Source organism: Chiloscyllium punctatum, chromosome 2 (genome assembly GCF_047496795.1).
Source record: "Chiloscyllium punctatum isolate Juve2018m chromosome 2, sChiPun1.3, whole genome shotgun sequence".
Lineage (NCBI taxonomy): Eukaryota > Metazoa > Chordata > Chondrichthyes > Orectolobiformes > Hemiscylliidae > Chiloscyllium > Chiloscyllium punctatum.
This window is the reverse complement of record NC_092740.1, coordinates 90,989,276-91,015,169: the sequence shown is the minus strand read 5'-3', so window position 1 is coordinate 91,015,169 and position 25,894 is coordinate 90,989,276.

Genomic DNA, 25,894 nt, shown 5'->3' with positions numbered 1-25,894 from the left:
CTGTAAGTTCCCCTCCAAACCATGCGTCATCTTAACCTGAAAATATATCATTATAGAGAAGAACCTTGATTATTTGAATGGGATGATGTGTGGGCATTATTTCTTTTGGATAATTGATTATTTGATTAATTGATTTCCTCTGGGGCTCGGAGTTTTCTCTGAAGTCTGCTCTCCGTTCAGGAGACTAGGCAGCAGCACGCCACACATGAGCCCTGCCCCCTGCCCACCCCATTATCTGGGGAAGGAGGGTTTAGGGTACACCCCTGTGTAGAACTCCAGGGAAAGGGCAGGAGGTCAGTCATTTAGGGATGGTGCCTGGAATGTCCAGGACCGTTCTCGGCAGCATTTCAGTGAGCTGAGTTCATTTTTAATCATTTTGTCTGTAAACAAAAGACACGATCAGGGTTGAAACAGCACTTTGACGCAATGTTTCTATCAGGACCTTGAGAGCCCCTTCGGATAATCCCAAATTTGGATAATTGATTTCGGATAATTGAGGTTCCTCTGTATTCCTTCACTGCTGCTGGGACACAATCCTAGACCTCCCTTTCTAGCAGCATTGTGGATACATCAACAGAAAATAAACTGCAACCACTCAAGAAGGAATTCACCACCACCTTCTCAAAGACAACTCAGGATGACCCACCCAATGTCGCTCACATCTCAAGGATGAATTTTTGAATGCTTTCTGCTTTTTTTATGCAGGTGGTTTTTATTTCTAGCAGAGGTTTAGGGAAAGACAATACAGTTTCAAAGACACAGTTTTAAAAATATGCAGAAGCAGAGAAACCACTGGAGATAGCAGGGCATGCTGAGAGAATAATTAGCAAAACAATTGGCATCGTATGTTAAATCGACTAAAATGTAAAAACAACACAGAGAATTACACTGAATCTTTATAAAGCTATTGAGAGAATTGAGATACTAAGAGAACAGGAATGTGAAGAGAGCAGGAGCCTGAAATATGAAGGTAGCAGGAACAATGACAAAATGAGAATGAAGAGAACAGGAAAGAAGAGTGAGTGGAAACCTGTCGAGAGCAGAAGCTTGGAGACATCTGGCACAAAGTGAGAACATGAAGAGAGCGAGCAGGAGAGGGGAGATAAGAAGTGATAAGAGGAGTACTGAAGAAGAGCCATATTGGATATGAAATGTTAACTGTTTCTGTCTCTACAGATGCGACTGGACTCCCTACATCTTTGAAATATTTCCTTTTTAACTGAGAAGAAAGTCCTGGTTTCTGCATTTATTTGCAACCATGCAGTTTGATTTACCTTTTAGTCTGATTTTCTCTTGTTGATAGCCTCACTGATGTTTTAACTGCAAAATTTGGGTCACTCTTCTTCTTATCTGCGAATGTTTATGGTGCAATCCTATAGTTCATAGCCTAAGGCATCGTCTGAAAGAATGTTTATCTGACAGCATTCCAGCGTCTGGAAAACCACAAGCTTCTTGTGGATCAACCAATAAACAAAGTTTCTATTTAACCTTTGAGGTTGCTACATTACATTACTGTTTGTAGGGAACGAGAACACATTCTTGAGAATAATTTTTGGCACTGAGCGTAAGGAAAATATTTGATTTAATAAGTTAATACCATAACATAGATAGCGGATATTCCATCAGTTCAAATCTATGCATCCACTGTATGAGTAGATTTCTAATTGACTATAGACTATTTTGAAAGTAATCCATATGCATGAGTGCACAATAAAGATAATATGTCGCCATTGAATTTCAATAAAATAGTAAAACTCATTTTTATGTAGTAACCTGTCATTCTGAAGCACTCATAGAGCAATTGCAATTTTCCTGGGTGAATGACTAAGAGGCATAGAGTCATAAGAGTAGTAGAGATGTACAGCACAGAAAGAGACCTGTAGGTCCAACTTGTCCATGCTGACAAGATATCCCAACCCAATATAGGCCCATCTGGCTCATATCCCTCCAAACCCTTCCTATTCATATACCCATCCAAATGCCTTTTAAATGTTGCAATTGTACCAGCCTCCACCATTTCCTCTGGCAGCCCTTTCCACACATACACCACCCTCTGTGTGAAAAAGTTGTCCCTGAGGTCTCTTTTATATCTTTCCCCGCTCGTCCTAAACCTATGTCCTCTCGTCCTGGACTCCCCCACTAGAGGGAAAAGACCTTGTCGATTTATCCTATCTATGCCCCTTATGATTTTATAAACATCTGAAAGGTCACCCCTCAGCCTCCAGCTCTCCCTATATCTCAAATCCTCCAACCCTGGCAATATCCTTGTAAATCTTTTCTGCACCCTTTCAAGTTTCACAACATGTTTCCAATAGGAAGAAGACCAGAATTGCACACAATATTCCAACAATGGCCTAACCAATGTCTGGTACAGCTGCAACATGACCTCCCAACTCCTGTACTCAATACTCTGACCAATAAAGGAAAGCATACCAAACGCCTTCTTCACTATCCTACTCTACTTCCAAGGAACTATGAAATTGCACCCCAAGATCTCTTTGTTCAGCAACACTTCCTAATACCTTATCATTAAGTGTATAAGTCCTGCTAAGGTTTGCTTTCCCAAAATGCAGCACCTCACATTTATCTGAATTAAACTCCAGCTGCTATTCCTCAGCCCATTGGCTCATCTGATCAAGATCTCATTATCACTGAGATAACCTTCTACACTACACCTCCAATTCTGGTGTCATCTGCAAACTTACTAACTATACCTCGTAAGCCCACATCCAAATCATTTTAGTAAATGACGAAAAGTAGTGAACCCAGTACCGATCCTTGTGGCACTCCACTGGTTACAGGCCTCCAATCTGAAAAACAACCTTCCACCACCACCCTCTGTTTTCTACCTTTGAGCCAGTTCTGCATCCAAATGGCTAGTTCTGCCTGTATTCCATGTGATCTAACCTTGCTAACCAGTCTCCCATGGGGAATCTTGTCGAACGCCTTTTGAAGTCCATATAGATCACGTCTACCACTCTGCCCTCATCAACCCTCTTTGTTACTTCTTCAAAAAAAACTCTGTCAAGTTTGAGAGACATGACTTCCCACGCACAAAGCTATGTTGACTATCCCTAATCAGTCCTTGCCTTTCCAAATACATGTACACTCTGTTCCTCAGGATTCCTCCAACAACTGACCCACCGCTGACATCAAGCTCATTGGTCTATAGTTCCCTGACTTGTCCTTACCACCTTTATTAAACAGTGGCACCACGGTAGCCAACCTCCAGTCTTCCGGCACCTTATCTGTGACTAGCTATGATACAAATATCTCAGTAATGTTATGTATATATATTTATGAAAAGGCAAAAACTGTCAAAACACTACTAATAGGTCTAACAGCACTGACATGTTGGTGAGATATTCTGATTTTGAAATTTAAAATATTTCTGTTTGACTAACTTGTACTACTCAAGGATGTAATGATCTATGTGTCAACAGGAGGATGGATGCCTGCTTCATAAGCTTGGGTCAGGGACCTTTAGCAGAATATCATGCAGGTACATGATGGATGTGTATTCCATAATGATGTTTTGGATGGTATCCATAACTGAATCCAACTGTTCTACAAATAACCATAACACCGTTTCATTCAATGGATGGGGATTCAAACACTTTCCAATCAAATCTGGAATTAATCAAGGCTGTTAATTCCTCTCTGTTTTGTTTATTTTATTGAATATTTTGTTTACCCCATCAGGAAGGATGTGGGCATAGAAGGGGTGACACTTACAGGCAGTACAAATACTCAGATCAAAGTCTCCCTGTACATGAATGACATCACTATCTTCTGCTTGGATCCACTCTTGGTGTACAGGCTGATGAGCATGTGGAACTTGCTCTTAACTGGCTTTAAGAGACTGCTTAGAGGACAGAGCTAACAATCCTCTGTCCCCTTCACCTTTGTGTTTCCCAAACATGCTGGGAGCATGGTTCAGAGTTGCCAGGATAGGTGCACACAATGAGAAAGAGCAGGTAATAATGGTTGAGTATATAGGCACAAGTCTTCCTCTCCATTGTGAGTAAAACTTAGTCACTGGGTGCTTTAGGTGCTGAAGTATGTAGCACAGATCTAGCCCATTCCCCACTCCTGTACCAATGCCAACTTCCACTTGTTCTGGAGGTCAAAAATGGATCATGTTCATAAGGCCATGATATAAAAAGCTTGAGATAAGCAGGGTGGGGTGGGGGGAATATCCAAAACTGCCTACAATCTTTTTGTGTGGTTATATTTGTATTAGTGATAGAAGACAGTAGTGTAAAATAATTAATTTGGTTTTTCACCTTAGATAAAGTCAAATTTGGACAGATAGTGAATGCACTTTTGTAATGTCTCTGAATAAAATATAATTTTGGAAAAATAGTTATTGAAATTTTGATAGTGTTGGTTGAAGGCCAAGTGATGCAGGGTACATGGATAGAGTACCATTCTGTTTGAATAGTGTCATTGAATTGTTAAAGTCAACATAACTCAACATAATGAAAAAGATGATAAAATTTAGGAGCAGAAACAAGCCTTATGAGCCCTCCAGACTGATGTGCCATTCAATACATTTGTGGCTGTTCTCCGACATAATTTCACTTTCCTGTCTGACTGCATATTTCTTGATTCTCCAATTTTTATGATAAAAGAGTAGTGGAGTAGCACTCTGAGTCAGGTTCTTGTCACTTTGTCTGCTTTTCTTTTTGTTTATTTTTTTCTCTCCGTTTTCTTGTTGTTTTTCTCTTTTATTTTATTTACCTCCTATAGAAGAGCTCCTTCACAGCGACAGCATCTGCGGCTAGGAGTGAGCCCAGCATGGACTCAAGTAGGTCGAGAAGCGCAGACTTGTGGTGGCAGTGGAAGCACATTTGGGTTCTTGGCTGCTTCTGTATCGATGAAGCGATCCTAGCCCATGGCTGCTGTGGGCCCCTGAAGCAGATTCATGGTGCTGGCAGAGCCAAGTTTGGGCTGTTGATGGCATTGGTTATATCTGCATTGGCGAGGTCCAACAAGGACTCAGTGGCGAGGGCATGGTGGAGGTGAGATGGTTCCCAAGAGTGGCAACTTTTGTTCTCGTGGCAGCAATGCTGAGAAGGGGACTTGTGCCTGGCCACCAGACCCATGGTGCAGCACCTAACAAGAAGAACTGTAAAGTTGAACACGTTTTCTTTACTTCTTCATTTTACTGCCTTCATATTCGATGTTTTGGTTTATTTTTATGTGTTTTAAGATGGTGCCGAAGAGTAACCAAAATTGTAACACAATACACATGACAATAAATCAATCAAATAAATAAAGTTCTCTTAATATTCACAAGTGAGTTAGTTTCATGTTTAATTCAAATAAATAGCAGTATTGCACTGCAGTGCTCACTGAAGAGGTGGCTCAATCTAGATCATAGGGCCTGTCACTCACAACCTTCTAATCCTAATGTAGTCATGTCACCAAGCTGACACACAAATTAAAAACTGAATCTTCAGTTCTCTTTAATTGCTCCTTCGTTACTCTAACAATATAGTTCATCTATGATTCTATGATTTTCATGTTAGGATCTTTGTCTAGTATTGTGACTCTGAGTCATTAATAGTCAGTCACTCGATTCATGGTTATTGCTACCTAATGTGCTGACAGTTGAATGGTTGTGGCTAAGTGAACAATTATTTTACAGGTGAATTCAAATCTAATTCCCAAAGAAAGGGGATGTGACCACAATATTTCTGATAGGACCTTCCATATTGTAATATTTCTCTGCATAAAAGACACGGTCTGAACATCTCCCTGCATTCTTTTGGAAATATTCTGGCTGATTGGCCCATGGAAATATATTTTCATTCTTCATCCTCTCAAAGGTTTTTCTAATGCTGAGCATGTCTTTCAAATCTCCTCAAAATCTCTACACAAAGGAATAAATCCTCAGTTTCTCAAGATTTATTCTCTTATAGATAAAGCATTTAATCCATGGAATCTTTCATTCTTATTTCAAATAACCTGTTCAGAACTGTTCCTAAGTCTATAGCCTGTCAAAAGCACTGCATGATCCTGAATTGCTATTTTAACTCGAGAATGTTTTACTGAGAAACACAACGGGTCAGGCAGCATCCAAGGAGCAAGAGAACCAACTTTTCGGGCATAAGCCCTTCATCAGGAATGGAGGGTTTACCCTCGAAACATCGATTCTCCTGCTCCTTGGCTGTTGCCTGACCTGCTGTGCTTTCCCAGCATCACACTCTCAACTCTGATTTCCAGCACCTGCAGTCCTCAATTTCTCCTCCTTGCTATTTAACCTATTTACTTCTTATAATATTAAACAAACAGAAAATCTGAAACCGGAGCTCTCTTGCAATTTTGCTCTCTTCTGAAACTAGCTTTACAATGTAAAGGAGATAAATGCTTTTCTCAGTTCAAGGAAACTGTGGCCAATGCTGAATCAATCATATTATAAAAATTGATTGTTTCCCAAAAGGGAAAACATTATTGAAGATCCAGTCATTGGGAATGGTACATCATTGATCACTGTAAGAAATACTTCCTGGAACTGTTTTTAATCTTCTCACTGGGGTTTTACTGATTTGACCATAGACAGTGTTGAGTAATGACTCAAAGTTTTCTATTTTCAGAATCAATATAGCATTTACCATTTTGTCATAAACGTGTTTTATTAGTTTTTGTGATCTTATATTCTGCCAATTTAAAATATATTTCCAATAAGCTGGACAAATCTAGATTAATGGTAATCTTAAAGCATGGATGTTCCATTGTGAACCAGTAACTAGATGTTTTAAAAGTAATATTTCATTAATTATTTTAATTGTAGTAGGGACCTGTAAAGTCTCCAGCGACATCAGTTGAGATTTAAACCCACAAGGCAAAAATGAATGGCATTTTTTTATTCCTGTCAATGCTATTTAAGATGGAGAAACTTGGATTGTTTTCTTTGCAAAAGAAAGGCTTGAGAAGGGACTTGATCAAGATATTCAAAAAGATAAAATATCTGGACAGAGTGATGGGACTAAACTGTTCCTGTTGGTGAAAGAATTGAGAACGTGAGGGCACAGATTCAAGGTAATTATCAAAGGAAGCAATGATGACATGATTTTTATTTCACAGTGATTGGAATCTAGATTGCATTGCCTGAGAACGTGATGAGTTAGGTTCAACGAAGGCATTCAAGTGGTAATTGGATTATTATCGGAAAAGGATAAAAATGTACAAGCTACAGAGAAAGGAACCTTTCTGTGGTTGAGTTGTTCCTTTTGACAACCAAAACAAACATGACAGGTTGGGTTGGCTCCTTCTGTGCTTTAAACAATTTGTGGTTGTATAATTAGGCACAATACGCTATAATAATGATATAAACATAAATATTGAGAAGTCATTAAACAATGATAACTTAAAAATTATATGTGCTAATATTTGATTTAAATTTAGATGTAGCAATGCCTAATTATTCACTTGTTCCATAATAAACTAGACTTGGATAACATGGAATTGAAATATCCAACAGTTTTTTTTAACAACCAGATGTTTTCTCAGATAATTAGTGCCCCAGCTGATATCATGCCAGGAGGTTACACAGAATAGAGGTAAAAACAATGACTGCAGATGCTGGAAACCAGATTCTGGATTAGTGGTGCTGGAAGAGCACAGCAGTTCAGGCAGCATCCAAGTAGCTTCGAAATTGACGTTTCGGGCAAAAGCCCTTCATCCAAAAGCCCTAAAGGCAGTGACCCTGAAGCGTGGAGAGATAAGCTAGAGGAGGGTGGGGGTGGGGAGAAAGTAGCATAGAGTACAATGGGTGAGTGGGGGAGGGGATGAAGGTGATAGGTCAGGGAGGAGAAGGTGGAGTGGATAGGTGGAAAAGGAGATAGGCAGGTAGGACAAGTCTGGACAAGTCATGGGGACAGTGCTGAGCTGGAAGTATAGAACTAGGGTGAGGTGGGGGAAGGGGAAATGAGGAAACTGTTGAATTCCACATTGATGCCCTGGGGTTGAAGTGTTCCGAGGCGGAAGATGAGGCGTTCTTCCTCCAGGCGTCTGGTGGTGAGGGAGCGGCGGTGAAGGAGGCCCAGGACCTCCATGTCCTTGGCAGAGTGGGAGGGGGAGTTGAAATGTTGGGCCACAGGGTGGTGTGGTTGATTGGTGCGGGTGTCCCGGAGATGTTCCCTAAAGCGCTCTGCTAGGAGGCGCCCAGTCTCCTCAATGTAGAGGAGACCGCATCGGGAGCAACGGATACAATAAATGATATTAGTGGATGTGCAAGTAAAACTTTGATGGATGTGGAAGACTCCTTTAGGGCCTTGGATGGAGGTGAGGGAGGAGGTGTGGGCGCAGGTTTTACACTTCCTGCAGTGGCAGGGGAAAGTGCCAGGATTGGAGGGTGGGGTGGGAGGGAAATATATCCCTGGTGGTGGGGTCTGTTTGGAGGTGGTGGAAATGTCGGCGGATGCATCACACTTCCTGTAACATGGCATGCTTCAAGTGATCCCAAGTAAGATGGAATATGAAGTTTTCAGGCTGTGTGATATTGTGATAACATCATGAGCACAAAACTATTCTATGTGATGTGTCTCTTAAAAAAAGATGTGATATACTGACTATGAACATAAAATAACATGGCACACTCCTACAAAACTTTAGGACATTTCGGGTCACGTTGTGACCACTACAAAGTCTGAATAAAACTGAAAAGGTAAGAATAAAACTGGATGGACTATCCAGCACTGCAAAATAAAGGCAAACATAAACTTGCTGACCATGTAAAATTCTAACAGCTGGAGATTTGTGCCAAAAATGGGAAAGTTGTCTCATAAACTAGTCAAGCAAGATCTTGTTATAGCACAACTCAAGGAATCATACCCTACAGACACTACAGTCACTGCGTACATTGTGGCTTTCTGATTGGATAGATCCTGCAGAAGTGACAGCAGAGTGAAAAACATCATAGGTAAGTTGCCCTGTGAATCCTCAATATTGACTCACAGGAAGTGGCTACAGGGAAGTAAATATCAGTGAGCCTAACATCAGTCATTAGGTAAATGCTAGAAACTATTAATAAGGCAGTCTTAACAATACACAATGAGTTTATATGATTTTATTGAAGGAAAATTCTGTTTGATAAAATTAGAGTTCTTTAACAATGTGTATCCAGTGAGGTAGATAAAGGGGAACCATTAGTTGTTGGTATACCTGGATTTCTGAAAGGCATTTGATAAGTTGCAACATAAAGAATTACTGGACAAGATAAGGACTCATAAAGTTGAGGGTAATACAGTGACATGGAAAGAAGGCAGGCAGTGAAGAGTTAAATACATAAGACGTGATTCTAAGTATCAGTTATTTATAAAATTTATTGACGACTTAGATGAAGACGCAGAGAGCAATGTGTCTACATTTGCTGATAGTATAAAATTGAGTGATAAGCTCATCAGTGGTGAAGACACAGAGGTGTTGCAAAGAGATCTAGACAGGGCAAGTGAGTAGGCCTCAGGCTGACAGTTAGAGTACAATGTATGGAAGTGTGTAATTATTTAGTTGCAATAAAAGCAGCATTTTTCTTAATGATATGAAACTTGTAAATGCTTTTGTCCACACAAAGTTGATTGTGTTTCTACAGGCACAAAATCAGTCATGATTGTAATAACTGGTGGAATAAGTTTTATGGGACTTAATATCTACTCCTGTTCCTGTTTCTTGTGTTCCTGTGTTGTGTGCCAAGAACAATATTTGACCCTCAACCAATAGATTAATTTTCAGCATATTGCATCAATCTCAATAATTTCCACAATCATAAACGCAACTGAACAATCATTGTTGCATCTATGATTTGTCAACAATTCTGTTATCGATGTATAATCCAAAAGACTGATTAAGTGGACTCTATTTTTTTGTTTGTTAGTAATTTCTAGATTCCAGTTTAGATTGATCAAAGAGAATTTACGTAACACATTTACTGAAATATTAACAAATGAGTGGCACGACACACACGAGACGAACCAAGTTATGGTGACATGCAGGAGCAGACTTTTAATGACCTGACAATTAGTGAAGCTTCCTTTTAGCAACAATTGCAAATGATTTAGTCTTCACAGAGTTTCTAGATGGAAATTGCTTTCTCGGTATTTTTAACAATTATTTCATCAAACCCAATCTACTCTGCAAGGTCTGATTTTATGTAAGGAGTGTGGAGCAGCCTCTATTACACACTATTATATAACAGTTGAGCACAAATGCAAGTCTATTTGGCCCAACAGGTACATAACATTATAATAAAGTAAAGGACTGTGGTTGCTGGAAATCTGAAACAAAACAGAAAATGCTGGAGAAATTCAGCAGGTCTGTCAGCATCTGTATACGAAAACAGAGTTAATACTTTGAGTTCAGAGACCCTTCTTCAGAACTGATAATAGCTCAGAAGAGGTGGCATACAAGCTGAAGACAGGGGTAGGGGGAATAGTGAGAGGAGGAGATGGAGGTGGAGATGGAGATCAGAGAGAGACAGGAGATAGTTAGGACTGTAGATGCTGGAGAGTCAGAGTCAATAAAACGTGGCACTGGAAAAAGCACAGCAGGTCAGGTAGCATCCAAGGAGCAAGAGAGTCAATGCTTTGGGCAGAACCCTTCATTAGAACTCATGAAGGGTCCTGATGAACGGTCATGCCCAAAACATTGACTCTCTTGCTCCTCAGGTGCTGCCTGACCTCCTCAGAGAGAGATAGTTCAGAATAATATTTACACTCCACATCAATCTGGCTCCTGACTTTTAATATTCATTCATTGGTTGTGGGTGTTGCTGTATTGCCTATCTCTAATTACCCTTAAGAAGGTGGTGGTGAGCTACCTTCTTGAACTGCTGCAGTCTGTTTGCCAAAGGTAGACCCACAATGCCATAAGGAAAGAAGTTCCAGGATTTTGGGCCAGTCAAATTGAAGGAGCAACAATATATACCGAAGTCTGAATGGCTAGTTCAGTTCAGTTTCTGGTGAACTGTAAGCCCCAGGATGTTGATATTGAGTGTTTCAGCAATGGTAATGCTGTTGAATGTCAAGCGGTGCTGGTTAGATTTCTCTTTTTGGAGGAGGACATTGCCTGACACGTGTGGAATGTATGTTACTTTTATTTGTCAGCCCAAACCTGGATATTTTCCATGTCTTGCTGCATTTTGACATGGATTGCTTCTGTACATGTCAATCATGCAATATGAACATAGCTTTCTATTCCCTCCTCAGGTATCCATTCAGTTTCCCCTTAAATGCATCTATTGTGACCTTGACTATTCCTTATGGTGGGACTACCTGCAATTTGACCATCCGCTGGGTTAAGAAGTTGCTCCTTGGATTTATTAGTGGCTACCTTATACATTTACAACCCAATTCTTATCTATGCCGTCTGGAAACAGCTTGTCCATGTTTCTCAGTCAACCATCAAGCTTCACAATCTTTTTCATTGATTGTTACAGACTCTTAGTTCCAGTATTATTGTGGTAATGCTTTTCATCATCCGCATTATCTTGAGATCTTTTGATCTCTGCAAGTTGATAGTCACATAGCAAACAATCCATTTTAAATGGGTTGTCTTCAAATGGTGCACATTTGCTCATGTCTGAACAGACTAATCCTTGAGAGGTTCCACACATAAAACAACCAAATGTAGTTGGGGATTGTATTTTATACAATTAGTGCCTGTTGCCAAGTTGGTGTAACCACTGGTAATTATGAGAGGAACCACAGCCAACATAGAGTGCTAACATTTTCTTCTGTCATCAGCTAGTGACTCCAAATGCTCAATGATCAATATCTAGGGTTTTAAATGTCAAATTTGAAAAAAACGTGTGAAGGGGATCTTTCAAAGTCCTGGCGGTTGTCTGTTTGCAGCTGCCTTATCATACAGAAAGATGTGTTTGCCTTCCATCTCATCTCCATAATGCACCTCAGGGTGGAAATGGAAAGTGTTGAGCTTCTTTCCTGATTACTCATAAATCATCCAACAGGTGAATTTTACAATTTTTGGTAGGGGAATCTGACCGAGGATTGCATGAATTGCCAACTCCTATTAACTGAATAAACACATCTTGTGGACACTGCTGGCTGACTGCAGGATGTTAGCCAACTTCTGAGTGGAATGTTGGGCAGCACACTCAATGAGGGAGAATGATAGTACATCTGTGGACAGAGGAGGTATACTGAAATAACTGCATGGAAGCCGGTTCCTGTCACCAAGTCATCCTTCATTTGCTAGCACACAGTACACTGGCTGTGGCCAGCCAGCTTGGAGTCAGTCCTCAACTGAGGAGATTCTAATCTCCTGATTATATTGGTCATTCAAGACTTCCTCTAGTAGGTCCACCTGGTACCAACCACTGCATTCCTCCCCACCCAGGCCTGGGGATGTAGCTTCTGTTGTGACATTTTTGCCCCACATAAGGTTCATCTGACTCGGACTCAGACATGGGCAGCGTGGCCCATCTCATATGTATGGAACATCTTGGAAGTGTTTCCTCCTCTTTTTCCATTGGTAACAGTATTGAGGCTGCATCCATTTCAGACTCTGAGGTTTCCTCGACACGAGACGGAAGGGGCACACCTGCAGGCTCTGCCGGGCCTTTTGGCTGTTCTGAGGGGCTTGGTTTGTTTTGCTCCTGCTCTGTTTGCAAGATAACAGCTTTCAGGTGATCCATGTGTTTGTTCAGGACTGTATCACTTACATGAACTTTGTAAATCACGGGACCTGACCTCACATCAAATTCACCTTGTACCCATAAAGGGCCACTTCCATGACTCCGGCACCAAACTTCATCCCCTGACTTACATTGTCTCTCTCGCTGAGAGGCAGCATTTGGCCAGCATTGGTGTTCCTGCTTCCGCTTTACAAAGTCTGCATACTGACAGCAATGGGAATGGCTTGCCGGTCCAGATCCTCAACAACTGATTAGCTACTTGGCTGAGACTCAGCTTTGTTGTGGGGTTCTGCAATGGGTTGGACTAGGGTCCATCTTCTCAGGCCATGCCCTGCGTGAGACTCTGTGATTGTCTCCACTCAGATGGTGTTCCCAAGCTCAGTCGGACAGATGAGGTGTCCACTTCTATTGGGATGTCCTGTAGCTTTTAGATGTTGGATGTTGTGTTACTTTAGAGTATTATTCTGGATATTTGTCAGGCAGGTAATAACATTTGAACACACCTGTCCTATTTTCTTTATGAGTAAGAAGTGCTTAGGAAAAATTCTAATTTCTGCTCTTTAACTTACTTTGACTCTCTATAGGTGGCTGAAAGAATGGATCCAGCAGCTGCTGAGGGACTGTGTCCAAACATGGCTTGAAGGTTTCATGATGGCTCCAGGAGAGCCTTCCTCCATGCTCTGAACCATCAAACAGGTCTTGATACCTGCCTAGGTTCCCATGGCTATTACTGCATTGGAGGCAGTTTAGAGAAGGGTCACTGGATCACTTCCAGAGATGAAAAGCCTGCCATATGAGGTGAGATTGAGCAGTTTGGGTCTTTATTCATTGGAGTATAGAACATTGAAAGAAGTTCTAATTGATGTACACAAATGCAAAAGGGGATTGACAAAGTAAATATAGATGTTTTCCCTTAAGGGGCAATCTAGAATGAGAGGTCATAGTTTTAAACTAAGAGGTGGCAGATTTAAAATAAAGATGAGGAGGAATTACTTCTCTCAAAGTGTTGTGAATCTTTGGAACTCCATACCCGAGTTTGCCGTAGATACCAGGACACTGAATAAGTTAAAGGAAAGGATAGACAAATCTTTCATTAGTCTCTACTTAAAGGATTATGGAAAGTGCAGTTGAGACAAAGGTGAGATCAGCAATGATTGTACTAATTGATGGAACAGATTTGAAGGGCTGAATTGTCTTCTCCTGCTCTGAGTATGATCTTATGTTCTTAAACAGAAAGTGAAGTCTTACTAGTCAGACTGAAGCAGCCTAGATGACATTTGTAGAAGAGGTCAGCAGTCATGGGGTCATCCAACAAACTTAGTTATGGTTCTGTAAAAGGTTACAGCAAGAGTATATCATTCAGTGATGGATTTACCTGGAACATGTGATGTGTGTCAGATATGGCATCATATATCATCACAAGGCAGCATGAAACAGAGAAACCACAATGCCTGGCAATGGGGTTTTAAGTGGAACTGCAATGTCAGTTAGTTAGCAAGACGCATTAAGAAATGCATGGCTTTCTCCAGTGAGAGTTGGCAATTATCCTAAGGGGTCAAATGCAACTCACTGATAGGATACTGTGTTTGCGTTGTGGCCTTTATATTCTATCTGAAGTCAGGTGCCTAGAACAGGGTGAAAGGGCTGTGAGGGGTCTTGAACATATTCAAATGTTTTACCTCTCAGGAAAGAAGGGTCAGCCAAGTGGTAATTAAAGGGCAGCTGAGCAGCTCCTGCCACTGTCAGTATCCACCTTTCAGGGTGTATTTCAAAGGGGCCACTGTGAAGGTGACTCTCACCATGCTGGGGTTGTCATATTCTCAGGCAACCAGAGGGCATCTGCTTAAGCCATGCCAGGTAAAGGTGAATAGCCTGAGCAGCCTGTCTTCACCATAAATTCTTCCGAGGGTGTAGAACCATGCTACATTATCCAAAAAAAAATTATAAAAAGTTCATGAATCACACTTTTTAATTAATTCAAGGAATGCTTACTGTCTCACTCACAATACCAGCATTTATTGAGCATCTCATACTGAGAAGATGGTAGTGTACAGCCTTCTTAAACGGCTGCAATCAATGTGTGAAGGCTCACTCATGGTGCTGGTAGGAAGAGTGTTCCAAGAATTTGACCCAATGACACTAAAGAGACAGTGAAACAGCTTGAAGTCAGGATGATGCATAGGGGAACTTGCCACTGGTGGTGTTCTCATGCAGATGCCACCCTGCATTTGTCACATGTTTGGAAGGTACTGTCCAAGGAGCTTTGCTAAATTAATTTACTCCATGTTGTAGATGGTGAATACTGCTGCCACTGTCTCTTGGTGGTGAAGAGAGTGAATGTTGAAGATGATGCATGGCTGGAATGAAGCTTCATGAATGTCTTTCGAGCTGGACTCATCTAACCAAATGTAATAATACATGACATTCCTGACTGGTATCCTGAAGGCTTTAGGTAAACAAGGATTCAGTTACTCCTGCACAATACCCAAACTCTATTCTTGTTGGCGTAGTATTTAGATAGCAGGGCCAGTTCCTTTTCGATGTATTCTCATGGGCTTTGAGTAACAATGGTCAGCATTTATATCATACGTGAACCAGACAGGGTAGGGATGGTAGATTTCCTTCAGTAAAAGTTATGAGTGAGTTAGTTGGATTTTTAGCATCAAATAATTATAGTTTTTGATCTCCATTACTGAGATGAGCTTTTGTACCATATTTTATGCATTGAACATAAATTCTACCAACCTTCATATGGGCGTTTAACCCATGTCCCCAGAGCCTTGACTTGACATTTGAATTACTAGTCTATTGACATCCCACAATGGCACCATCTATCTCCATCATTTCAATTGATACTGCAGTTCAATAGTGTTTCATGTGTGCTGTGTGATAGTTTTGATTTGGATTGACTGTATGCCGTTTAAGGGAGTTAGTGCTCATGTGAGTCGCTCTGATCAGCCTTATGTAGTTACTTTTGCCCAAAACGTCGATTTTGAAGCTGCCTGGATGCTGCCTGAACTGCTGTGCTCTTCCAGCACCACTAATCCAGAATCCTTATGTAGTTGCTGTCCACTGGTACTTGTACAAGGGGCCCTGGTATCTATGTGAGGGAAATAATAGGGCAAAGAATCCCACATCTCCTTAGCATCCTAACTCTTCTGTAGACCATATGTGGACAGACGCCGAGCATGGATCACCTCCTCATTACCAGACTCACCCTAAGATGATAGGGCTGTATCTCAGGCCTTCCCTGCAATGGCTTCCCCTCATTGTGCAAAGCACAATGACTAAGTCTCTAGCAGGTGTATATTGTAGAGTGCTATCTCATCTACCTATGCATCCAAAGGGCATTTTGAACTGATCAATTGTCTGGTTAATGATGACACTTGTGAAGGGCTATTGTTAAATCAGCTCTTAGACTCTGTGCATGGATTTCTTACAGGGCTTATCATCCATTTCCTTTGGGGGCAATTTTTATTGCTCATCGGGCAAAGGTTCAGGGCTACTACATATGCCTGTAAGCTGAGACTACCAAAGTCAGTATCCATCATGATTACTCCTTGGATGATGGACACTAACATTTTCCATTGTTTAAAATAACGCATTAGCTAGGTATTCCTCAAATTAAATCCTTTTCTATTGAAAAATTGTCCTGTTTGTCCAGATGAACTTTTAGAGTCACATGTAAATTTATGATTCTTCTTTGGAAACCTAACCATGCAAATAAAACTCAGATTCCAGTATGAATGGAATTGTCACTGATAAAAGAGATGTACTCAGGATCAGGCCTGACTAAGGCATCCTAAAAATCTTCATACAGTGATAGGTCACAATCATCAAACTTAACGTTCTTAATGTGATGCCTGAAATACCCTGGAGGTGAAGAAACCAAAGCAATAGTCATTTGTGACACCAAAAGTGGACATCAATACAACGGGAGACAATCTCAGCAGACTGCATGGCACAAAGGGATGTAACGGTTTCTGGTGAGAGATGCAATCTTCTAACGCACTAGTGTTTGGTCATTCATGTCATCCTCACCTGCTAGGCACGGTCGACAAGGCAGTGCTTTTGCCTAACTCTATTGCCTGTTGTTGCTACCTAGCTGACACAGCTCTTTGTTCAGGTTATAGCTACTAGATCATAGGCTGCGCTTGTCCTTGGCCAGCTGGCTTCCTCCTTCTTCTCTACTCCACATTGCAGGAGGAGCCTTCCACAGAATCATGCTGGATTTTAAACATGCATTGAATGACAGTAGTCTCAATTTCTAAATGCAAAATCTATCCCCTGTTTCACAGCCATACAGCAAGGTGCTGAGAACATGGGCCTATAGTCATCAGTTGGTTCCTAAGGACTAGCTTGATGTTCCTCCATGTATTTTCATGATTTGATCAAACATAACAGCTGCTTTAAGTATGCAGGTATCAAGAAAGGTCATTGTTTTCCCTCCACAGATGCTGTCGGGCTTAGTGGGTTTTTCCAGCAATTTCTGTTATCGCTTCTGCATCATTAGTGTGAGTTGGTACATTATCTATTCTGTATTGCATTAACTACTTTGAAGCAAGCAACTGTTGCTTTACTTTCATAATAATGAGTATAAATTGGTTTTGGCAGAGTTTTGTGTGCTGAGTTTGTCTTGCAGTGGTGGAATGGAACATTGAAGGAGAAATTATACCCTGACTGAACATCTGAATTGTTCAGAATCACATTGTAAACTTTTGCTACAAATTCTGTGTCTTACAATTGTGTCCTCCACAACCACCTGATGAAGGAGTGGCACTCCAAAAGCTAGTGCCTCTAATTAAACCTGTTGGACTATAACCTGGTGTTGTGTGATTTTCAACTGAATTGTGAGCATGAGAACAGGAAGGTAGAATAAGAAATTCAATCAAGACACAGAGGTGAGGTAGTAAGAGTCTGCAAGTTGATTTTTTTTTCAACTGTGCTGGAGCTGTGACCTCATTATTTGTGACTATAAAAATGCCTTCTTCTACCCACTTTGGAGATTGATAAAAGTGTTAGTAATAACAACTCATTCATTTACTTGTGCTTTTTCAAATGCAGACTTGAGGTTGGAGTCTTGAAAGAATGCAGATTCAAACAAGTCAATGATATAACTAAAAGCTAAGTGGCCCAACTTTTAAATTGTACTGCTGATTCTCAAGTCCAAATAGTCTATGGAAATGATGTGAACGACCTATTTTCTGGCTTTTGCAGTATGGAGGAAGCCTTATCTGGTTTGTAAACTGCTCTGGCATGCATGATTGCTTGAGAGACATTCGTTGCTAAGAACACAGTAGAACTTAAGCAAAATAAAAGTTGTTGTGGTTCTGTTCGCCGAGCTGGGAATTTGTCTTGCAAACGTTTCGTCCCCTGTCTAGGTGACATCCTCAGTGCTTGGGAGCCTCCTGTGAAGCGCTTCACAGGAGGCTCCCAAGCACTGAGGATGTCACCTAGACAGGGGACGAAACGTTTGCAAGACAAATTCCCAGCTCGGCGAACAGAACCACAACAACGAGCACCCGAGCTACAAATCTTCTCACAAACTTTGAATAATAAAAGTTGAGAAAAATGCTAATCTTGATTGCCACTGTTCTTGTTATTCCCTATGTTGGCAGTTGATTATATACCTTCTTGTAACAGATTGCACAATGTGCCCTTGAATCTGAAGAAGCGTTTCTCATCCATCATTTCAATATAGTTGCGCATGGGCCTGTTGTTACTGTCAATAGCATGTTGGTGGATGCAGTAAGTTTGCCTCACTGCCAGCTGAGAGAAATTACATCTTTTGTTTGTTTTTCTTTGTCCTCTTTGATGGAATCCTGTGAGAGGACAGCACTGAAAGAATTCCTTCAATGGCATCAAATGAAAAAAAGACAGCTTCAAGAAAACCCTTCCATTTAAATTAGTAAACTGAATGCACTGTGGGAGCAGGGCAACAAAACAGCATTTCAAAACATAAAGTTGTTAAGAGTGTAGGCAATGCGATGAATCAGTCGCGATTGGTCATAACTTAATTACTCTGAAAGCATCATGAGTTAACCACTCAGATTGTGGCTGAATGTATCTGCGGAGATAGTAGTTCTCTTTCCTGGATTGTTACCTGAATCACCTACAAATTGTCGTAGAACTAAGGAAATTTGGGAAACAAGCGTGTGGTTAAAGGAGTGGTTTGGGAAAGAAAGGTTCCATTTTGTGGGGCACTGGCATCAGTATTGGGACTGGAAGAAACTGTACCATTGGGATGGACTCCACCTGAACCAGTTTGGGACAAGGTTCTGAGTGGAAAGGCTGAGTAGCTTGGTCACAAGGACTGTGAATAAGTTAAGGCGAGGAAAGCTCAGGAGAAGTTGTTAAATTTTCGGGAACAAGTAATAGGATAGAGAAAATGGAAAGGGTTAGGAATCTAACCTTGGGAACAGCAGAAAAGGGGATAAATATGAGAAAGGGGAGTAGCAATCAATACAGGACTGGGAGTGTTGTACATAAATGTGCACAGTTTACAAAACAAGGTCAATGAGCTTGTAGTGCAAATTGAAATTGGCAAGTACAATGTTGTGGGTATCACAGAGATATGGCGACAAGGGGAACAGGGCTGGGAGCTAAATATCCGAGGATACACATGCTATTGAAATGATAAGCAGATGGGTAGAGAAGGTGGCTTTTCCTTGTTATTAAGAAATTAAATTAAATTGATCACAAGAAGTAATAATAGGGTCAGAATGCATAGCATCTGTGTGGTTAAGGCTGAGGAACCACAATGGAAAAAACACCCTGATGGGAGTTATGTACAGACCTCTGAGCAGTAGTCAGAATGTAGTGAAGAAAATAAATTAATGGACAGAAAAGGCATGTAAGAAAGGCACTATTATGTTAAATATGGGGGACTCCAACATACAGGTGGAATGGGAAAATGGTAGCAGATCGCAAGAAAAGGAATGCATGGAAGGTCATGAGATTTTTTTGGAGTACATTGTGTTACAGTCCACGCAGGAAGAGGCAATTCGGGATTTGGTAACGTCTAATAAGGCAGACTTGATGAGGTTAAGGAAGGAACCCTAGGGGATAGTGAATACATCATAATGAAATACATCATAATCAACCCTGCAGTTTGAGATGGAGAAAGTTGAACCGGATGCAAAGGTATTGAAATTAAGTAATAGTAACTACAACAATTTACAGAGTTGATTGAAAAGGGAGCCTAGCAGGGGAGTTGGAGAAGCAGGATGCAGTTTCTGAGTGTAACTCAGGAAGCATAGCAAAAATTCATTCCAATGAAGAAGAAAGATATCAGGGGACGGTGATGCAACAGTGGAAATCAAGGGAAGACAGGGAGATCATAAAAGCAAAAGGCAAAGCATTTGATCTGATGAAGATTAATGGGAGGTCAAAGCATTGGGAAGTCTTTAAAAGTCAGCAGATGGCAATAAAAAGAGCAATATGGGGGTAGAATATAGAATATTAGGTTAAGCTAGCTACTAATATAAAAGCAGACTAATAGAATTATTTTAGATATATAAGAGATAAGAGAGAGATAAGAGCAGACATTAGACCACTGGAGATTGAGGCTGGAGAAGTAGCAATGAGAAACACTGAATGGCAGACAGACTGAATAGTCATACCCAGTTAGTCATTCATTTAGATCGAATTTGCTTTTGTAATGAAGTGGGACCAATTAAGTGAAAAACTGACAACGAGGTCAACAATTTAGAGCAACTCTCAGGGTAGAGACGAAACTATTAAGCTCTTAAATTTCACATTTTCAGGTGCCCAGTTCTTACTGTTCCCACTGATGAAAACCAGTGGATTACCAAGAATTTTTAGACTATATGGATAAGTCATGACAGCATAAATAACTTAATAAATATCTTTAAGAATGAAGCTGATAAAATTGAATTCATGAGTAATTGGTCATTTTCCAGAATGGAGTAATCAGTTTACTGAATTTTATTCCATTTACACTATTTGTATGTTTCAGTGGGAAAAAGTCATTGAGAATTTTAATGAGTGTGTTTTTGTGTCACAATAACAATGCTGAGGAATGGAAAGTTTCTATTCTTTGTTCTCTATGTCAGCATCAAACTTTCCTACATCAGATCTAGGATGGGGCAGACAATTTTAAGAACTCACTGCTGAATCAGGAATCACTCCTGGCACCAACATCTGAAGAACTCCAAGACATCAATTAGTAGAACGAGCTGAACATATTGGACATTTATATCATAACTGCACTTTCATCAAATTTTGCAAATAATAGTGAATGGCACTCCTTTATTTTCTGTGCACGCCGCATGTTGAAAGAAATGCCTTTCAGTGTTTGAAATCAGCAAAAGTTCAATCCTTTTACTTTGCATTGTTATTTTAAGCTGTACAAAATATGGAATGTGCAAGCTTTTATCGCTTATAAATGGAACTCTTTCTGGCAGATCCTGTGTAGTTTGTTCTATTGAAGACTCTATCCAAATCTATTTCATCTCCTGAGGAAGGTGAATAATCACAGATACAACTTCCAGGAAGATGAAGCTCTGTCAAATTTCTCTTTGACACCCAAAGGTAGTTGAGCAAAACTCTAGGATATCAATCTAATATTACAATCCCCATTAGTCAATCCTGACTAGTCATGTTTTACACACGACAGTTTCTCCATCTCAGCAGCTATACAAAAAACAAATGTTTCATCTATATCTGTACTTCGGCATATAATCTTTCACATTTAATCCTTAACTATATGTTCTTCTGTTTGCTTTACAGAAATTTATCTGTGTTACACGAGATGGTTTTGGTGGAATTCTGTCACTGTGTGGGATGGGAGTGGGGAGTGGAATTTAACTCAAGTGTCACGGTATCTGACAGAAAACCAAGAAGAGGTCTCACCAAAGTAGGATCGCAGCATGACTTACTTGATCCTGCACTCATCTTACAATAAATGCCAATATGTTACTTACTTCTCCAATTGTTTTTCCATCTGTGCATTAAATTTGTGATTTTTGAAGAAGGATATCTAAATCCCTCTGAACATCAGTATTCAATAATTTCTTACCATTCTTTCTCAGTGAAGTGAATAACCTCATATTTTCTCACATTGCTCAGATGTTTAAATAAAGAAGTTGGGATGTCAAGCTGAGGTTGTACAGGACATTAGTGAGGCCTCTTCTGGAATACTGTGCACAGTTCTGGTTGCCCAGTTATATGAAGAATATTATTAAACTGAAGAGGATTCAGAAAACATTTACCAGGATGTTGCAGAGAATGGAGAGTTTTAGATATAAAAATAGACTGGAAAGACTGGGATTTTTTTCACAGGAGTGTCGGAAGTTGAGGAGTGATTTTATCGAGGTTTATAAAATCATGAGGGGCATAGATAAGGTAAAAAGTCAAGGCTCTTTTCCCTAGGGTGGGGGAATTCAAAACTAGCGGGCAGACTTTTCAGGTGAGAGGAGGAAGATTGAAAAAGGACAGAGTTTTTAGACAGAATGTGGCTTGTGTGTGGAATGAACTGTCAAAGAAAGTGATGGATGCAGGTAGAGTTATAGCATTTAAAAGACATTTGGATAAGTTCATGAATAGGAAAGACTTGGAGGGATAAGGGCCAATTGCAGGCAGGTAGACTAGTTTAGTTTGGGAACATTGTCAGCTTGGACTGGTTAGACCGAAGAGTCTGTTTCTATGCTGTATAATCACTTTCTTACATTGTTTTGCAGATTCTATACTTCTTGTTTGTCACTTTCTTTCCTATTTAACTTTGTACTGTCACCAATCCTGCACATGTTGCGTTTGATCTCTTCTGACCTAAGTCATTAATATTGCTTCTAAAAAACTGAAACTTCTAGCACTGATCCAGCACCTTGCTAGCAATAGAGTAGAGAGTAGAGGAGATTTTACTTGTCATTTCTATCATAGACAACTGACAAAGTAAAAAACGAGACAGTGTTCCTCCAGGACCAAGATGCTACATGGACAGCACAAACTACATGATCATACAAAGGGTGGAATAAAGTGCATAAGAAGTGCAAAATATGCAAATTAAAGTGTAATAGAAGAATGATAATTAATAGACATTGTTCTAGCAGCAGTTTGAAGTCATCCAAAGAATTTCAGGTATAAAAGAGTCCAATCATACAATGTTAAAGAGCCGGATGGCTTAGGGGAAGAAACTGTTGTACAGTCTGACCATGATACACCAAATGCTCTGGAATCTTCTGCTAGATGACAGGAGGGAGAAGAGTTTGAGTTAGGGGTGTATGGGGTCTTCCACAATGCTCTTAGCCTTTCGGATGAAGCACGTGGTGTAAATGTTTGTGATGGAGGGGAGAAGACCCTGATAATCTTCTCACCTGTCCTCATTATCAGTTGGTAGGGTCTTACAGTCAGAGACAGTGCAATTCCCAAACGAGGCAGTGATGTGGCACCTCAGGGTATTCTCAATGAATCCAATGAATGTGGTGAGGATGGGCTTTCCTCAGTCTGCACAGAAAGTAGAGATGCTACTGGGCTTTCTTGGCTATGGAGCAGGTGTTGAGGAACTAGATGAGATTCTCTGCCAGGTGGATGCCAAGAAATTTGCAAGCCTGTAAATGATCAATCTATTCTTACCTACTGGGTTGAATTTCATAAAGGTGTGATAGGTAGAGGGCATAGTGTGTCAGTAAGTCAGCTGAAATGTTGAAATCACAACTACAATTTCAGAATAAAAATTAATTTTGTGGCATCATATTAGGGAGTCAGGTCCTATGCTGTTTTATGGTGGGTTCTTACTTGTACTATATTTTCATGGCATGAATGCTCTTTTTATTGAAATGGCTTGGAATTTGAACGTCAAGATTTGTCGGCAGTGCCTGGGGACTGTGGTATGTGGTTTATATTCATTTAAAGGTGGTGTGCTCCAGTTTTGTGCAGTTGTGTCTGAGCTGAGCAGTTGTCTTTGGTGTCTTTGGGGCTCAAGGGGAGAGAACAGAAGAATGGTAGCCTAGAGGCAGGGTCTGGACCAGCAAAAAGAAGTCAGGGGTGAGGGTTTTCAGGGTTTTGGTGGAGGTATGGAGCAGCAGAACAGGACTCCCACTGAGTGCAAAGGTTGAAGTTGTGTGATGGTTGTGGGGAAGAAGGCATCAAATGATGATAGAAGGTAATGTCAGGGCACAGAGAAGTAGAGTAGGGGTCAGAGAGGACAGTGTACCACTCAGTTATTCAATTCTTTTGTGATTATTCTCTTTACAATTGATACTCACTGTGCTTGATCAGGTAAGCCAAATTGTTGAAGTTGCTGAACATCAAACTATAAGCAATATCTACACAAGATTCTCCCCCAAACTTCCATTCTTCATTGCTGGAAAGGAGTGTATAATCAGGCTCTCCACCAATATCTACCAGCTTTTCCTACAGGAGTTACCTCTGAATCTAGAATAGCAAGCCAAGTGGACATCTGTTATATACATTCATTATGGAGGATTGTTACGCAGGAGGACTAACAAACCAATTCCTGAACATTAACAGCCTATAACTAAAATCTTAGAACCTGCTGTGTAACTGCAGATTATTCATTTCACATAAGGCAGTTCAATCATATCTGTGTGATCTTCATCTAGGACAATCTCATTAAGGCTACATATGATGGAGAACCCTAAAAAGTTAATGATACAGACATAAATGAAGTGAAAACAATATTTGAGTAATATTTACATTAAATGAATTTGATAAAGACATCTGAGGCACCACTTTATACTTAAGATTTATTTTCCTACACAGTAGGCTGAATCTTACTTATTTTTGGCTATGTGTGAGGTGAGTTGAGTTCTTTGGAAGATTTCTCACCACATGACCTAGCATGGTTCTCACTAGATTTTAGCAAACTCACCTCACTAACTATCTCCCCGATGCCTATTGAGTCCCTCTGGTCTGATTCAGGCTCCGTTCTCAAAATAATTCCCCACTCAGCAGATATCCACCAAAAGACAGGTATCTCTTGTGTCCGCACCAAATTTAAAGGCTTTGTGTATCTGGAGAAACATCATTGGTCTGGTGCTGCCCTGTGCGTTTCCTGACATTTGTGCAGGGCATGGCAGATATAGACAACTTGACACCTGCTTTGTGAGCAGGAACCTGGAGATGCTGCTGGACAGGGTGGTGCATGGGCGATACATTCTATTCCCCCAGAACCAGCTGAGAAGCCCACAACACCAAATCACAGCAGCCTGGTCTGAGTTTGCGATCCCAGTCTGTGTAGTCTTCTGGAGGAGTGTCCAGAGCTGTAGGAAGGAGGTCATTGACCCTGCTCCACTCTGCCAGCATAAATATCATTATCTTCTCTAATATCTCACGCTCACCTTTTTTCTGTGACTACACCCAGCTCCCACTAAGGGTCATGCTCCAGCACACTCTACTCACTTACTGTCAGCCATACTGACATCACTAATCCTGTATACATTCTGCCTGCTCACTCACTTGGGACACTTTCCAGCTTGCATCAAAAGCTATGCTACCCACTTTTATCACCATTAATACCTGCCCATTTTTCATTCCAGGCAGTAGACATCTCACTTAGAGCAGAAAAATTCAAGATGAGTGGACATTTGGCTCCTCACTCCTTTTTGAAGAGGGGATCCTGACTCTGTATGCCCTAGCTGATAATGCCATCCCCTGGAATGATATCAGAGGCTGACCTTGACTGACTGCGCTGGGAAACCCTTGAGTGTAGGCTATTTCTCTTAACCTGACTGAGGCCTGCTAAAACCATGACAAATTCCCTGGCTTTCTCTTTGTGCTAAATGACATGGCAAGACAGCAGTACTATGAGCTTGGTATCCTAGGCTGAGAGAGCAAAGCTTAAAAAAGTATGATAAGTCAATGCAAGGCAGGAATTCTGTGAGCATCCAGGTAAACTCAGTATAGGTGGACACAACAAACAGAGCCCAGAGATGCAGCCTAGTCCAGTCTATGAGCTAGGTCCATGTCCCAGAGCGCACAACATCCTTGCGGCAGTAATACAATTATAGTTGCAGAGAAAGCCTGAAGTACAACAATGAAGCACAGAGGTGTTCCATATATGGACTTGAGATGAGCCATGGGGATTTATCAGGGCCAGCACAAGTAGCAGGCCAATATTCATGGATATGGGATGAGGGTGGCCAGTGCCCATGAAAGATGCTCTGAGATGTTGTTGAACATGTCTGTCATTTAGAACTGGTGGTGATCTGTAGTTTCCACATACCAAATCTGACTTCTGTATTGAGAATTCTCAGG